The sequence below is a fragment of the Lutra lutra genome, chromosome 1 (assembly GCF_902655055.1).
Source record: "Lutra lutra chromosome 1, mLutLut1.2, whole genome shotgun sequence".
In the NCBI taxonomy this organism is placed as follows: domain Eukaryota; kingdom Metazoa; phylum Chordata; class Mammalia; order Carnivora; family Mustelidae; genus Lutra; species Lutra lutra.
Window position 1 is genome coordinate 193128310 of NC_062278.1, and position 18132 is coordinate 193146441.

Genomic DNA, 18132 nt, shown 5'->3' on the forward strand with positions numbered 1-18132 from the left:
CATTAAACCATCCCTGGCGATCCCTTTTGGAAAGTAATTTGTCTCCCTGATGGAGCAGAGAAAGAGAATCGTGTAAAAGAAAGCGTTAGTTCTTGGCACAATGAGCTTAGGAGACACACTAGAAAGAGCCAAAGGGGGAGTTAATGAGCATCTGACAAACTGCTTGGATTCAGGCCTAGAGAACAGCGATGAAAAGATGAAATTGGCCAACAACTATTCTTTATATCAAACATAAAAAGGCCAATCTGAAATGGGGCTGCTCAAAACTGGTGGAAAGTACATAGCCCTAGAAAAGGGAGCTGCGGCCAGACCCCTTGTTGGACACCGGACACAGAACTCAACGGGGCCGAGAGCTAGGAAATAGGCTGAAAAGTGGGCTCTCCATCGCAGAGCAAACTCCAGCCACCGGCCCCAGGCTTTGAAGATGCTGATCCGAAGTTCTCTGTGCCCAACCCCCCTGCCCCCTGGATGTTTCTTTCATGAGTGAAAAATGTATCAGGCTGGCCTTAAAGGGTCCCCTAAAAGTTCTGGTAATCTGGTAATTAGTCCCTGGCATTCACCAAACTACTCCGCTCCCTTCTACAGTCATCGGCCCCCCAGGAGCACCACATGTCTCCTGTTCACATTCAGTGCTTCCGCGCTCCCTTCTGCGGACCATTCAAAACCCTCCCCACCAGGTGACGGCAGTCCTAGTTTTGCCGAGGGCAAAGGTGGCCAAGAGAGGAAGACACTGATCCCCTAGGGCTCTGTGGCACTGGTTAGGAAGTTTTAAAACTGTTTCTCATAGTGGTTCATCTGGCTTTAAGAAACCACTTCATTTTAATGTTTCCTTTTTTGAACAAAGTAGGTCAATGGTATGTGTCTATATGAGACACAGATTACATCTTAATTCAACAGAGGCGTCCAGGCTTCCTAACAGCACAAGTGTTCGGATGTTCCTTTACACGCAGTGTCCAGAGCCAGGTAAACAGAATCTAGCAGTGAGACGGGGTTTTCAGTTCAGTCCACCAGCTAAGGAGCACAGAACAAATTTTGTGGGTGTTTTTTTTTTTAATGCCTTATTTATTCCATCTTTGACGTGGGACCAGTGCCATCTCAGATACTAGAGTGCAGCATTTAAATCTTGATTCTAGGTTTTGTATTCTTACTCTCAAATCCTTGGTAACAGCTATCACATTTCTGAGGGCTTGGCTTGCACTTCAGGCTTTGCTCATGCTTCATGGAAAAAATATATTGGTGTCTAGAAGTAAAGAATGAGGAAGAAGAAGTATACCAATTCAAAATAAAAATAAAAACAGTCATCTAAGATTAAAGACTACTTCTGGCTTTCAAAGCACAGAGGTGTTATAAAATCGAGAGAGATGCATTTCAGGCAAGAGGAGGAAAGGAGACTTCTGTTGCAGATGAAGCAGAGAATGAAATAATTAGTTTTTCACCAAGGCATGACCTGACACACCATTGTCATTGTTTGTCTTCTCTCTTAAGTGTTTTTCATCTCAAGCCTATATTTGGAGCTCCATTTCCTCCAAGAGTCTCATTGTCCTCATTTTGCTCCCCCCCACCCCGAAAGTGGGTGGTGGTGGTACATGCCCAGAGAATGATAATGTATTGTCTATAAGCAGAAAGTGGGAGTCAGCGGGGTCTGGCATTGAAGCAGCTGAGTTCAAATTCCAGCTAGCTCAGCCTTTGATCAGGAAAAATGACTCTGTCTCTGTTTACTCATCTGCAAAATAGGAATAATAGGGGAACCTATCACATCCAAAACAAATATAACGTCGGATGTCAATTATACCTCAAAAAAGAGGGAGAGAGAGCAAGAGAAAGAGAGCGAGAACCTACCTCCCAAGGGTTGATGTGAGGCTAACATCAGTTAACACGTGTAACTAGAACTTAGATCAGCACCTGACACATACGTGGTAAATATTCCAGAAGTTAGTGTTTCTGATTACAGAAACCCAAGTCGTGAGACTGGAATTCAGCACCTTACACAGGAACTTTACCCATGTTGCCTTGTTGATTCATTACATACACGTCAGGTAGGTTTTCTTAGTCCCATCTTAAAGAGGATTAAAGGAAGTTGCTGAGAAGGTATGACTCCCCTTCGTTTACACAGTGTGCCACGGTGGCCTGGGGACTCACTGAGGTGATTCTATGATGTTAGAGGTTGCAATAGGACGGTGCACAAAATTCACAACAAGGTTTTTTTTTTTTTTTTTTAAGATTTTATTCATTTAGTTGACAGAGAGAAAGAGAGATCACAAGCAGGCAGAGAGGCAGGCAGAGAGAGAGGGGGAAGCACACTCCCCTGGGACCAGAGAACCCAAGGTGGGACTCGATCTCATGACCCTAGGATCACGGCCCCAGCTGAAGGCAGAGGCCCTAACCCACTGAGCCCCACAAGAAGTTTTTGCTGAAAATGCACCTAAACCCCATTTACTGAGATGCTGAGTCAATAGATCTTCTCTGGGCCCAGGATTCTGTATTTTAACCTGAAGCAGTGGGTTTCCTGGACTACATTTTAAGAAACACTGTTTAGCCTCTGGGTTCTTCCCACCTCACCACGATGCTCTTTGGTAGAAGAAATAACACCATCAGCTCTTCATAAATTAATGAGTACATCTGATCATTCATTCCACGAATATGACCTGAACACCTTCGATGTGTCCAAGCCTACGCGCTGACTAGGAAGAAAAGGGCAGAGACACTGTCCCAGAGTTTATGGTTTATTAGAGGAGAAAAATCACAGACAACAAAAATCCCCTTACGAAACTTGGTTATGAAGATGAAATTGGGCATTCAATGCAGCCTGGGTTTGGGTGTGTAGTGGACATCTGTTATTTTTGCCTGCTGATCATCATTTCCCCGTCTGGTAACAACATCCAACATTTCCTTTGGAGACGTCACCCCTCCCCCATTCTCAGTCCATATGGTTAAGGTGGGGGCTAGTCCGTCCCCCCCACGGTGGGCATGTGACCTAGGCCCGGCCAATCAGAGCACAGCATCTCCCTGGCCACAGTGAGTGGCTCAGGACTGGGCACCTGACCCAAATAGGGCCAATAAAAGTCCCACTCAGGACTTTTGCCAAACCGGAAGCCTTTCCTCTGGGCTTCTTAGAAGGGTGGTCGCCAGTTTGGAGGTGTGGTGTAGGCGTATTTGCTACAAGGTTAGCAGAGCCTGTCGGCTACTGAGAGTGGTAAAGCGAGGGGGGAGAGGAATTAAGAGCCCGCCCTAAAGACCTCTTGGGACCCTGGTGTGACCGAATCCCGATGCACACTTGGACTTCGTGGCTCTTTGCTCTCTCTACTCCAGAGCCTCTACTCTCTCCCTAAGACTTCTGACTGATACCGGGCAGAAGAAAGGGAAGTCTTGAGATGCCACTGTAGGGGAAGTGGTGCCTGATTTGAGTCTTCGAAGACCAGGAGGTGCATGCGATGGAGCAACGGAGGAAGAGCTCTCTCAGGCTCTTTCTCTAAGCGAAAGCCCAGAAGTTAAAGAACCGCGACTTGACGCAAGTAGGTGGTGTTTGGTATGGGGTTTGGAGATACGGTGTGGCTTAATGTCGCCGGATGTGACTTTGAAACCCAGTTCTGGTTCTGAGCAGCTGTGGGACTCTGGGCTGGAGGCTGGCCCTCTCCAGGCCTCAGCTTTCTTCTCTGCAAAGCGGACTGTTAGGAGGCAATGCCTTGGGGCCAAACACCTGATTCTGTTGCAGGCAGTCGGGAATGGCTGCAGTTACCGCGGGAAGCCGAGGCACCTTAAGAGGGAGTGACTGGTTGGCATTCGAAATTGCTGTGGGTTCAGTGGAGGGGTCTCCTGGAGCTAGAGCTCTCTTGGGGCAGGGATTTCTACCCCAGTACTGCTGCTGAAGCCTTTCTGTTTTTGAGTGAAGCCGGTTAGGTACATGCTGTATTGGAGGCTTTGGAGTCACCTAGATCAGCCGCCACGCACACCAGCCGTGTGTGACTGTGGGCGTTTCCGCTTAACACTGGGAGACTGAGCTGCCTCATCTTTAACGTTAACTTGGTTGTTAGAAGGATTTAAATGAGATAATATGTGTAAAGTGCCAGGCACTTTGTAACTGTTTGATCAATTATAGCTATTTACTCGTACTACTAATTACTACTATGAGAATCATCGTTGAAATAATTTTGAGATCCTTGGTCTGAAAAGCAAGTAGGACGGCAGTATCTTTATTTTAATTCCAGTAGAGTTAACATACGGTGTTGTATTAGTTTCAGGTGTACAGTAGAGTGTTTTAGCAGTGCCATACATCACCCGGTGCTCATCCAGGACTGCAGTATTCTTTAACAGTAAAGTGCCGCGTGCGCTAAAAAGGCAAGGACTGTCTGTTTTGTTCACCGCTGTGCGCCCAAAGCTTGGCACATAGTAGGTGTACAAAATTAAAAGGTGGTTATCATTTCTTTCTCCTCCCCATGGGTTAGAAAGTTCTCCTGCTCAGTCTAGGCAGATACTTGCACTCCATTGCATACTGATTCAGTTGTAAAAAAATATTTATTGAAGGCTGTGTGCCAGGCATTGTGCTGGGGAAAGACCTGTAAACAAGACAAAGTTCACCCCAGTAGATCTTCATCCAGTGGTCAAAGACAGATGACGGATAAGCCAAGAGTCAGGAAATAATTTCAGATTATGTAAACACCAGGAAGGAACTAAGAATGGGACATGAAAGTCCTTAACGTGGGAGAAATCAGCTTGACATAGGTGGTCGGCACCAGCAGCCATGTGGGCACACCTCTTGTACCCAGCAGCTACGAGAAGCATCCACAAAACTCAAGGTAGACCCTAGAATTAATCCATTTGTACAAAAAAAAAAAAAAAAGCCTCTTTCTCACAGGTACATTGGTTGGTCCAGCTCAAATTTGCTTGGGACTCCAAAAAAGGGTTTTCCAGGGTATGCTGCAGAAAACAAAAAGCATCCCTGGGCAGTGCGCGCTATAGGCCATTGACCCACATACAGTTTTTCCTACTGAATGGCATGGTAATTGATCAAAGTAAAAAAATTTATAGAAAGAGATACTGCTGCCATGTTTTTAAAGCCTGTGTTTCCCAGCCAAGTCTCCAGATGGAATCACCGAAGCAACACATCCTTGACTTAAATGTGACTGTTTAACAGTTATATTGGGTAGGCCATATTTTTCCACAAGGAGGTAGTTTCTTGTCTTAGGAACTTGAGACTCTTAACAGACTTTTGGGTGAGAGCTTTCCAGGATACCACTCTTTCTCTCACACTTCCTGAAGTCACAGGAGTCAGAGACCTAGCTGTAGTGTCAGGAGAGGGAACGCTCAAGTGAAGTGTGAGGCAGCTCATGGGATGATGAGGTTTAGAGGATGCCTTGGTGCCAATCACTGCCACTACTGAACAGCTCATAAGTATAAAGATGGTTCATTTGTTTGTTTCCGCCTGACCGGCCTCCCCTTTTCCTTCTTTTGGTTATCAGCATTCTGGTTTTGCTTGGAGGGAGCTGCCCTCGTCCACTAAGCACAGACTGTTGTAATTGTGAAGAAGGCTTCCCATGTCACATCCACTGGCCAAGGGACAGACATGGGGCAGAAACCAGGTCACAGAGATGATGTCTTTAGAATCTGACCCTTGAACAGAGGGATAAGATTACAGGTCACTGATGGACCTCCATTCCAAGGAGACTGTGGATCAGCCTACTCCTTATACGCATCTTGAATTGCCCTTATCCCTGCCCTTCCAAACCTGGCATTACAACTCTTTGTTTTATTAGGTCCCACATAACATTCCACTGGATTAATTTTCCGCATAAATTGGCTACAGTTGTTTTCCGTGGCTTACAACCAAAGATGCTGACTAGTAATCTCCCCACCCATGATTCACCTTCTTCTTCTAGCCCTTAGAAGCAGAACATCTGAAGTTAAAGATGAGATCTTCTTGTCCAGCATTTTTATTGTCTGCTTGAATTTCATCCTTGAGTTTCAGGAATCTTCCAAGAGGATAGGGCTTACTTTACTACATGAAACACTTCTGGAGGAAGAAAACCCTACAACCCTACCTACACCCCATATTTCATATTCAGAATAAAAACAGAGTGTTCAGGGTGAGGTGGGGCTGAGGTTGCTTCAAGCAATTCAAGGAAGAAAGAAGTTAAAAAATACAGCACAACAGAGGTGAGATGGAGGGTTATTTTGCATAGAAAGACCTCTTGGGGTAGGTTGGGGGAGAGTGGAGGGGAAGGGGAGATGATTGTTAAAAGGTATAAGCTTCCACTTAGAAGATAAATAAGCTCTGGTAATCTAATACACAGCATTGTGAATGTAGTTAATAATAGTGTATGTTATACTTGAAAGTTGCTAAGAAAATTGATTTTTAAATGTTCTCACCCTTCCCACCACACACACACACACACACACACACACAGAGTGGTTCTTAAACGTGACTGGATGGGGGTGTTAGCTAAGGCTGTGGTGGTAATCCTATAGCAAAATGGAAGTGTAGCAAACCGACACCTTGTATGCAAAGTTACATGTCAATTATATCTCAGTAAAGCTGAGGAAATAAAAAACACCACCACTACCTCCCCCCCTCCCCCGAAAAGGAAGGAAGAACACTCAGGATATGATCTGGTTCTTTTTTTCCAGCATTCCCATAATGTAGGAACAATTTGTTGAGTGTAGTACACAGAAAAAAAGGATGTCTCAACATAGACTTTAGGAAGAAGGTGGGCTGAGGTCAAGTAGTGAGCTGGGAGGAAGGCTGGCTTTCATTTTGGGGCTCTGAGCCTAGAAGAACACAACTCCTAAAATGTAGCACACCTCTGGGGCAAGTAGCATTATTATTTGTCTTTTTCCAAAAATGAATTAACATAATTTTATCCCAATCCCCATGTATTGAATAAGGTGGTCAATATAAATGGAAAATCAAGGTAACAAATAGAAAAATGTGGGACCTGTAAGGTTTAGAGAGCAGACTGGCTTGGACAGACGCTGAGTTTTCTGGAAGCTGAGGCAAAAAGGGAACGACAGTGGGTTTTATGCCGCTGCCGTCTTCAAGGAGCACCAGAAAACAAATAGAACAGCTTCCTTGACCAGATTTTCTCAGAGACTTTCCTTTTGAATCACCCCTTCAGTCTCGAATCTTGTGAAGTCTGCCCTCACAAACCCACATACTGATCAAGTCGTTAGAGGTTAGCATCGCTTGGGTTGTGACTGGAAGGCGCCAGCCAACTTCAATCATGGCACAGAGTTCATGGAAAAAGAAATGCAGGGAGCCAAAGCCCTCTGACTAGTGTGGCTGGTTCATGAAAATGCATAGCTTCTAGTAAAAGTGTCCTCTCGGCCAGACTTTTTCTCTCCTATAAATTTCTCCTATGTTAGACATCGATCGTAAAACTTGCACGTTTTCTCTGGGGAGGAGGGCAGAGCACAGTTGGATGTGTAGAGCGAGCCAGAGTTAATGTGGGATTTGACTGTAGAACTAAGATTAATTTGAAGACGACGCACAGGGTCTCTGTGGTTTTCTCTCAGGTCTATAAAATTGACATACGACCATTGACTATCTGCTGCAAAGGAATATTGTGTTGGAAAAAGAATGTACTGATGTTTGCAATTGCCTCCCCCGAGGGCTGCTTTGTAGGACACACGAGTGTTCCTCTAAGCTTAAAGTACTCATCACATCACTTCTGGGGAAATCGTGGGAAGTCAAGAGCCTTGCAAGGCACTGTTATACATTCCACCCTCTGGGAAAATAAATGCCAAAGTCCTGTTAGAGAGGAGGGATTTGGGAGATTTTCATTTCCCCATGAGATTTTTTTTTTTTTTTTTTAAATAGTGGCTCGTTTCCGTTTGAGCTTCCCCACTTCTGGTGTTTTGCACATGCTGTTCCCTGTAGTCAGCTCATGGAGTGGCCTCTTTAACCCTCCTCTACCTCTCTCTTCTTGTGGCCGGTTCCTTCTCATCCTCCTAGTATATAAGCTTATTTCAGAAAGGTCTTTCTTGGAAAGGACAGGGTTCAATGACATTGACAGGGTACTAATGGTAGGGGCAGGTTTGGCCTACAAATGAGCCTTACCCTGGGAAAGAACCTATGTCTCCCCTTATCCCCTCATTTTTTTAAAAAAAAGATTTTATTTATTTGAACAGCAGAGATCACAAGTAGGCAGAGAGGCAGGCAGAGAGAGGGGGGAAAGCAGGCTCACTGCTGAGGAGAGAGCCCGATGCGGGGCTCGATCCCAGGACCCTGGGATCATGACCTGAGCCAAAGGCAGAGGCTTTAACCCACTGAGCCACCCAGGCGCCCTTCCCTTATTCCCCTCATTAACTTAGATGTTCTTCCTCTGTTCTTTTCTGCTCACGCACTGCCTATTTCCTCCCTTCCTAGGAGTTGTGCAAATCCTATATTCACTTATTCCTTTCTCGTTGGCTCCCAAGTACACTGGAAGGACCACAGTCATGTTGTCGTGTTGCTATGTGTCCAGGGCTGGCTCTATGCTTAGCATGTTGTAGGCACCAATCATGTCTTGGGGTGATGAAGTTACAGACCTCCTCCTTGAAAACATCGTGTGGAGAACGATGTACAGCATTTGGATTGTGGTTGTCTCTGCTTGTATGCTCTCACTTGGAGTGGGGAGCAGAAATCCAACAGCATTTATATTCTACCATGAGAACTTGCATTTATTTGGCATCTTCTGTGTACAGGGAATTTTATCAGCATTATTTATATTTCTTTCTAACCTGCAAGGCACATGTCCTATCACTTGGGGGAAAGGAGGTTCTGGAAGGCTCCAGTTTGGCCCCGCTCTTACTGGTTGAGTAAGCATTAGAAGCCACCTCCAGCTTTGCCCCTTCCAAGGAGCTCTCCCCCCTGCCTGGAAGGGGCTAAATTCTGTGTATCCTGAAGGTTTGGCTCAACACTACTTCCTTCTTCCAAATGCCCCATGTGAGTTGCTTTCTTAAACTCTCACAGCTTTTTATCTATAGCTCTCTAATGATGCCTATTTTCTACCTCAGGTCACCAGGTTCTAATTCAGACCACTTTGCCTGGACTTCCCCATCCAGCCTGGTCTGGTTCCAGCCTATGCCTATACTTGCTCTTGAGTAACTCTCTTCGTGCTTTGGAGACCTGCTAGTTTCTTTCTGTCCTTGCAGTGGGTCACAACTTTTTCATTTCTTGGACCCTTGAATGTGTGGTTCCCTCTTCCTGACATTCTTTCCTCCACGGTTCTATTTAGCTATCTCCTCTGCCTCCCCTAAGACTCTCCTCCAATATTGCCACCTCCAAGAAGTCTTTCTTGATGCCCATACCCAAAAGAGGCCTCACAGTGCCTATCTATCAGTATGTAAGGTCCTTGATGTGGTTTTCAGCATTATCGCAACTGGCTGCGATTTCTGCGAGGCAGTTGACTTGCTTTTCTTTCTTTATAACTCCGATATAAGCTTCATGAGGGTGGGGACTCTGTCTGTCCTGTGCATCAGTATATGCCCAGCACCCAAGTAGATGGCCTAACACTGTGCTTGGCTCACAGTAGGTGCTCAGTGGAATATTTGCTGAAAAACACTGGATCATGTCACTTTTCTGCTCCAAGTTCTCTAAGGGTTTGCCACTTACCACTCAGAGTAAAAAAAGCCTTACGGTGACCTACAAACCTCCTCCCCATTTCCCCTTGAGTTGATGTCTCTGGTCTCCTCTGCCTTCTTCCCCTCACTTACTGCACACCTCCTCATTGTTTCTCATACATGCCAAGCAAGCTTCTGCCTCAGGACCCTTGCATTGGCTGTGCCTTCCTCTGGAACCCTCTTCGCTATGGATCGTCCTTCTCTCCTTTCAGGTCTTTGCTCAGATCTTGCTCTCTGAAGGAGACCTTCCTCTGCCAATCTCTTTGGAATGTGAAACTTTCCCTTAGATGCCCACAGACACACTTACTGTCGCACATTCCTTCTGCCCCTTCTATGCTGTATTTATTGTCTATCTCCCCTGCCCCTCCCCCCCACTATAATGTAAACTCCCATTAGGATGGGATCTTTATATATTTTCTTTCACTGATGCATCCCTGGATCTCAGACTAGACCCCAACACATAGTAGGTGCTCAGTAAATGTGAAATGAATGGCTATCTTGCCTCGTTTGATCTGCCCTATTGTTCACTGCCCTTGGAGGAACAACAACCTTCATTGAGTCTCCCTTCAAAGAATGAATGACTGTCACTTAGATGCTAAATATGGTCCCTTCAAACAGTGTACCAGACGAGCACTTGCAAGACTTTCAAGAGAAATAGTACTGCAGTAACACTGCAAAGCCTTAGCTTTTTGCTTTCTGCTGTCCTTGGTGAATCTGCCTAATTATTAATGAAACTTTTAATAAAATGATTAATGAATGGCTGTCTTGCCATCTTTTGTCCCCTGTCACTGCTGATGTTTCTCACGGTTTCCCCTCTGCAGACTCCCATTTCTTTTCATGGTGGACCCTCTCTAAGGAGCTGGCTTTAAGGGTGGGGCAGTTCTAGTAGTCCTTGGGGTATGTATCTAGACCTCTCGGTTTCTCTCTACTCTTAAGAATGGAAACAAAAAAGCAATCAGAAGGAGCTGGAGATAATGGATTTATGATGCATTTTTCAACCCTATTCATCCAAATCTGAATGTTGCTGTACAAGCGTTACCTTAATTAGCGTGGCTTCTTAAGAACGGCAGGTCCCAAGGTGTGGGATGGTGCCTGCTTCTTGCCAGCTGGGCTGTGTGATTCCGCCATAGTAGACAGAGTAGTCTGAGTTTTTGTTTTTGTTTTAAGAAGCAGCCTCTCCTTTGAGGGTTTTTTTTTTTTTTTTTTTTTTTTTTTTAAGATTTTATTTATTTGACAGAGATCACAAGTAGGCAGAGAGGCAGGCAGAGAGAGGGAAGCAGGCCTCCCGCTGAGCAGAGAGCCTGATGCAGGGCTCGATCCCAGGACCCTGGGACCATGACCTGAGCCAAAAGCAGAGGCTTAACCCACTGAGCCTCCCAGGTGTCCCTCCTTCGAGTTTATTAAAGCTTTTTGTTTTGCAGAGATTGCAGGGCACTTTGTGCCCCCCCCATGCCCCCCCAGGCTCCCCCTTGTGCCCCCTGCCCCAGGGCTTTGTTTCTGCTCTGCCAGCATCTACTAGCTCTCTGCAACAGCAGGTACCCAGCCTCTGCCTCACTTGCTGGTCTCCTCCTCCTGCCCACAAGCTTCCTGGGCACATGGATAGTAGGGGTTCCAAAAAAGTTCATTGAAAAAACTAATGAATGAATAGAATTTGCTCTCCCCTTTCCCTTCCATGAGCAATTCGGTTTGCTAATTTTCATTTGACCCAAATGTGAACCCCACCGAAGTTACTCTTCCTAGATAATTGGTAAAGACAAAAATGTCTCATTTCAACTTTTCAGGAAATTTAGACCCAAACCTTTGCAGAATCTGTACTCACCTAGTCACCCTGTGTTTTTATTTTTTGTTTTGTTTTTTAAACAAATACAGGCTTAGAAGGAGGCCTGATTAAGAAATCCCTTCTTTAGCTTATTGTATAAAGTACAAAGCTACAAGAAAAAAATTTAAGGATTAAAAAGCCATGAATTTCTGTCAATACTCACCTTTTGTTAGATACAATGCCTCTTAAGCCAGATAATTTCTAAATCCTGCTCCAGAATTTGCTTCTGTTCTGTCGCACTTAGACTGATCAATTTTCAGAAGTTGTAGGAGAGAAAATAAATTCTGTCTCCAAATGATGTTTATAATCTCAAATCTAAATTAAAACATGTCGATTCCACAGCAATAGTCACTATGGAAATAGAAACATATAGGCCTCGATTCTAAATCAAGAGAGTGTTTAGCTGGGTGGTATATATTTTCCATCATGTTTTTGAAAAATCTGTTACAGTGTATGCATTTTCAAAGGCTTAGATTTGATAAGCTTCTAAGAAATAGTACATGTGTGGGTCACATTAAAATTAAATGTACTTTGTACATGTTTGAGATGCGGTTCATAATGTCCTGCCCCTATCAGTGAAAATCCTGTTAAGGTACTAGACTAGACTTATGGAATTTTAGAAAAATAAACCAAAAACCTGTTTGAAATAAATCCATGGAAGCCTCCAGAGCAAGTAGATATGACTATATATTATCTCCATTCAAATTCTTCTAAAATTCAAATGTTATATTAAGAATACTAACAAGTATAGAATGGATTTGAAAGAGTTTAAATAGAATTGCCACTCACATCTCAATTTACACCTAATTATCAAGCTTCATTTAGTTTTAGAAACTGTTTAAAAATATATTTGCTAGTTTAAAAAATTGTCAGCTTAAAAAAAAACCCAAAGCTAATAATAGGAATCGTTTATTCTAAAGGTATATCATACAAAAAAGACGTTAAGCTTATTTAAAAGTTTTAAAACTTAAAAAAAGGTTTTCCCCTTCTATTCAGACGAATAAACAATATGCTTTCGTCCTTTCAAACTCTCTTCTAGTAATTAGTCAACGAATAGTACTTCAGCCGGGTTCTGTGTGCCTACTACGTGCTAGGCAATGTTCTAAATTCAAATGCCACTTTTCAAATAATATAAAACAAACATATGCTGCGATCATTTTGCTTTAAATACCATAAGCCAAGCATATAACTCTTTTACATAAAATACATAATTATTCTTATTTTAAGATTACATAGTTCCTTTCTTTCAAGGAGCCCAAGTTTTTTTATTTTTTTTTCTTTTTAGAGTTAAAACCACTATCTTCATGTTACCCTCCTACAGTTTAGTGGAAACCAAGAGCGACCTACCTTTTCTTGCACCAGGCATGCCTCTCTAAAAATTAAAAATGGAAAGGAGTGATCGTTCCCTTGCCCAGTAATCTCTCCTCAATTGCAGAATGAGGGTGGCCTAGCCTCGCTCTCCCCACAAAAGGATCTGTTGTCAATATTCAGTCGATCCTCCTTCGCCCCCATCCCTCCTTCAGCAAGATGAGATCAGCATCTCTCCTTCTGCTGAAACTTGACCTCAGCCATCACCTGCTTCTATACCCTCTGCTTCAGTACAACGTAATGAAATAGGTCAGCCTATCTTGTGTCTGCTCAGAACTTTAGCCGTTTGGACATCTTTTTAAGTGTGCAGCTTGTCTGTAATTAGCCAGAATTCTAAGATCCTTCTCTAGCAGCTGACACCTTAGAGTCGTGCCTCCAAACGTATTAGGGATAATGATGTGTGAAAGTCAGAAGTGTGAGAGTTCTTTTTTCCCTAGTTCTAATAGGGTTAACCGAGGCAGCAGTTTTCTTATCTACTTTTTTTGCTCTATTTGACTTCACCCCATTTGCTAGAATACCCCTAGACTTAAGAGAGTTGTGCCGTTGGGGTTTTTTCTTGGTACCGTACCTACTCGTATACTTACTTTTTTTTGTTGTTGTTTTTTGAGGTGAAGAGACCAGCTGTTTGGGAGTCCCGCAGGTCCGCTATTAGTTGAAGTTCATAGTCTGCTTAACCAAGGACGGATCCGATGTTTTTTTCTGGAATTTTAAAAAGCTAATGTATCATTTAGAGCTCTTACCTGCAAGTTACATGCCGGCGGCTTAACTGACAAGGAATCGATCATTTCATACTGTAAGAAAGTCAGGAGTAGGAGCCTCTGGTCTGTGGCTGTGTGATTCTCTTAGATTGGCCCTCCCCTGTGTGAAGTCTCCTTGGAGGCTGACGGAAAGATGCTGCAGGAGTCCCAGCCCCACAGGAAGGCCAGATGATGTCCAAATAAACCATCTTCTGCTTCTTAGGAGCAGGAGAATATTTCCCAGAAACCCTCCTGGCTGACTTGCTGTCCTGTCTCATTGGTCAGAATTTTATCACAGAATGGCAATGGCAAGAAGAAGGCAAGGATTAGCATAACTGGCTTAGATGAATTGGAGTGTATCCCCTGAAACTACCTGTTGGGATGGGACACATTCCTTGAAGTGTGTCACCTTGGAGAGATGAGATCTCTGAATAAAACTAAGTTGCGGGGGTGCCTGGGTGGCTCAGTGGGTTGAAGCCTCTGCCTTCAGCTCAGGTCATGATCCTAGGGTCCAGGGATGGAGCCACATTGGCTTCTCTGCTCAGCAGGGAACCTGCTTCCCCCTCCCTCTCTGCTTCCCTCTCAGCCTGCTTGTGATCTCTGTCTGTCAAATAAATAAATAAAATCTTAAAAAAAAAACTAAGTTGCAGTGAAAAAGGAGGAAAGGGGGTCGGGGCACCTGGCTGGCTTAGTCCGTTAAGGGTCTCACTGTTAGTTTTGGTTCAGGTCATGCTCTCAGGGTCCTGGGATTGAGTCCAGGTCAGGCTCCCTGCTCAGGGGGAAGTCTGTTTGTCTCCTTCTCCCTCTGCCCCTCCCCCTGCACTTACTCTCTCTCTCTCTCCCCACCGTCCCTTTCTGTCTCTCAAATAAATATTTTTTAAAAATGAAAATAAGGGGGCATGTGGGTGGCTCAGTGGGTTGAGCCTCTGCCTTTGGCTCAGGTCATGGTCTCAGGGTCCTGGGATCGAGCCCCGCATCAGGCTCTCTGCCTGCCTCTCTGCCTACTTGTGATCTCTCTCTCTGTCAAATAAATAAATAAAACTTAAAAAAAAAATGAAAATGAGGGGGTATAGGAGGCAGTGATAGGATGCTAGAAAGCCCGCCAACAATACCCACTACACCGAGATTTGGGAAAGAAGGTAGGAAAGAGCTTTACAGAGCCAGAGAGGCACTGTAGAAGCAACGGATAACTTCCTCGGGATAGCAAAGGAAGGTGTGTGGATCATAGGGTTTTTTTTTTTTATCCATCCCTTAGCACAATGAAAACACTGGGTATAGATAGACATACTTAATGTTGGAAATTCCCACTTAGTACAGAAGTAGAATTAGTCTTTTTTTTTTTAAATGAGCTTATACAATTCATTTGTTTTGTAAATTAGCAACTATAATTCACAACGGAAAGCACCGAATAACCTACGTGTCCGAAGTTCAAAATATCACCAATGGAGATAATTAATGAGCTGAAGTCATTTGAAATACTTTTGTAATTTGTTTTCCTCTCCATTTGATTTGACATTTATATTAAACCCAGATTTTGAAAAAAAAATGTTTTTGATGCTACTTGGCATATCTTTGTACTACATTATGTGTTGCTGTAGAATTTACAAGATCAACATTTAGATGTCACCAGAGAGACACACATCCTTGTACTGTGACAGACGTCATCCGGCGCTCCCGAAGCAGCAGCGGCTATTTACGTTGAACTTGAATAGACAACTAGCGAAATGTCAAGACGCGTCACATGTTTAGAAGTGGGAAACATTGAGTAGAATTAGGCTTTTTGTTTTTAATGTGCATTCAAGTGACCAAAAAGTGTCTTCTGTGTGAGAATGATTCGTATGTGCAGAGCAAAGACCAAGGTGGCCGACAGTCTCAGGCCACGCCTCCCACACCTTTTAGTATATCATGAAATCAGTCGAGGGGTTCTTACTAGCATTTCCCCCTGTCTATGGTTTAATTTAGAAATGAACAGAAAGTATCAAACTTTCATTGTGCACAGTAGGGGAAGGAGTGGGGTGGGTTCATTTCATTTGAACCTAATGTTTTTATTATGAACAATTTCAAACATATGCAAAAAATAGAGTAGTAGAATAAACCCATGTATACCCATCACCCAGATCCAACAATTATTAAGATTTGTGCCATATCATCTTTTTTTTTTTTCTGATATATTTTAAAGTAAATCCCAGGGCATTATTTCATTTCACTCCCATATATTTTAGGATGTACTTTAAAAAAAAAATTGCAGACCTCTTCTTACATTATCACAATGTAATTGTCATTAATCCTAATAAAAATTAACAATTATTTAATATTATATAATATCTAGTCTTCAGAATATCAGAATATTCTACTTGATCTGAAGGACGCTTTTAAATTTTTTAAAAAATAAATCTTTTTATAGTTTATTTAAAACCTGAAACTTTGTGTGTCTATCTGTGGCGAAATAGATTTCTTAATGTAGGTTATAATTAAAAATACTCTGGGAAGTAATTGCTGAGGACATTGACAAGTTTTTGTTGGAGACTCAGGAACAAACTTTTCTTCTTGTAGAAGGAAGTTTCTTTAGATGTTTAAAGATCCTATAAGGTAAAAATTTCAGCAAGCAATTGCTTGTTTGCTCTAAGCAGAGCTACGGAAGTGCTCTGTTTTTGCTTTTTTCCCTAGCTGAAGTATGAGTTTTCTTACTTTATGAATACCAGCCTTTCCTTCTAAAGAGGCTATTGATTTGACTATTTGAGGTACTTGATTATGAAATTCAGACTCACGTTTAAGAGTCTCTCCTCAAGGGGCGGCTGGGTGGCTCAGGGGTTAAGCCTCTGCATTCGGCTCCGGTCATGGTCTCAGGGTCCTGGGATCGAGCCCTGTGTCTGGCTCTCTGCTCAGCGGGGGGTCTGTTTCTTTCTCTCCCACTACCCCTGCTTGTGTTCCTTCTCTCACTGTTTCTCTCTCTCTGACAAAGAAATAAATAAAAATCTTAAAAACAAAATTAACTTCTTTACCCATTACTGCTTCTCCTGCTTTTTAATTTTCTTCCTTTAAATCTCCATCTCCCCTTCCCTAGCAAAGCCTTCTCTGACCTTCTTAAGACCTATTCTGCCATTATGTGCTTAACCCACCTTGGACCACTCCTTTCTAGAACTTACTAGTGTTGCAATTTTACATTTCTCTGTCGGGGCAGTTCATCTAGTATCTCTTTACTTGCCTCATCTGTGAGCTTCACGAGTGGGGACTTTACGTGCTTATCCTTGTAGCCTTAGCACCTAACGCAGTTGAACTCAACAGCAGTTTGGTGAATGAGTGATGTGCCGAATGATGAGCTGAATGCTCTCACCATAAGGCAGTTAAATATTCAGGATGAAAACATCTTTATGATTGAGCATCCTTGTCTTTTTTCTGACTTGAGTTTTCCTGGAGTTTCAAAGAAGTGGGGCATGGGTAATGTATCAGGTGCCGAAGTCCGTCTGTGTTGCTTTTTAAAAACGTCTAAACTCATATGATGATACTAACCGGACAACTTCTATAAATTAGGAGAGGGGCTTATAGATAATGACTGTTTAACAGGGCTGTAAGAGAATGTAATGATTTAAGATACGTTTAAGATATGTAAGGTCAGTCCTGGTTATTGAGAAGTTTCCCATCGGGGTTCTCAAAGCTATGAATTACATTAGAAACATGGGTGAATGGTGTGGAGAGTCATTAGATAAAGCCCGTGAGACTTAGCCTGGCCCACAAGACTGGTCACCGTTCGCGCCAGGCAGCCTCTCTGGTTTCCATTTCCGCACTTGTTGCTTCAGTCTTCGTGCTCCAACAATACAGGCCATTTGTTCTTCAGATACACCTCTTTCATGCTTTCTTGCTGTTAGCTCTTTTCTGAACACAACCCTCTCGCCCAATTCTCTCCGTTAATTTCCTTATACTTGAAAATACATCTTCGCATGAATTACCTGTGAAATATTGAAGTGTGACCTATAAAGATAAGGTCCCCTTTGACAGTGGACTTGCTTCTGCGCCCTCGGGCGTACACATGCATATTATCTCCTTGTGCAGTATGTAGTAGTAACTCTGTGTGCTCTTTTTTTTTTTTTTAAAGATTTTATTTATTTATTTGACAGAGATCCCAGGTAGGCAGAGAGGCAGGCAGAGAGAGAGGAGGAAGCAGACTCCCCGCTGAGCAGAGAGCCCTATGTGGGGCTCCATCCCAGGACCCTGGAATCATGATCCAAGCTGAAGGCAGAGGCTTTAACCCACTGAGCCACCCAGGTGCCCCTCTGTGTGCTCTTTAAAAAAAAAAATTTTTTTTTTAATTATTAAGAGAGTGGGAGAGAGAGAGAAAGCACAAGCAGGGGGAAGGTACAGAGGGAGAGAGAGAGGCAGGTCCCTTACCCAGCAGGGAGCCCAACTCGGTGTCCAGTCCCAGGACCCTGGGATCATGACCTGAGCCAAAGGCAGACACTTAACCAACTGAGCCACCCAGGCGCCCCTGGATGCCCCTATTTTTAATAAAAATGATATATTGAATAATTCTGCATTTTGCCTGTTTCACTTAATGTGTCTCTGAGAGGACTACGTATTATTATATTCAGATTTATCTCATGCTGGTTAAATAGTGTG

The 18132-nt window shown here is 43.4% G+C and overlaps 1 long non-coding RNA gene across 6 annotated transcripts in view; it reads left to right on the forward strand.

Moving 5' to 3' along the window:
• Window positions 1-3100: 3100 nt before the first annotated feature.
• LOC125078261 (uncharacterized) overlaps window positions 3101-18132 on the forward strand; it is a 127284-nt gene continuing 112252 nt past the window's right edge. For all 6 annotated transcript variants that reach the window (XR_007120847.1, XR_007120845.1, XR_007120840.1 and 3 more), the window contains exon 1: window positions 3101-3512. This is a non-coding gene — a long non-coding RNA (uncharacterized LOC125078261). The remainder of the gene's footprint in view (window positions 3513-18132) is intronic.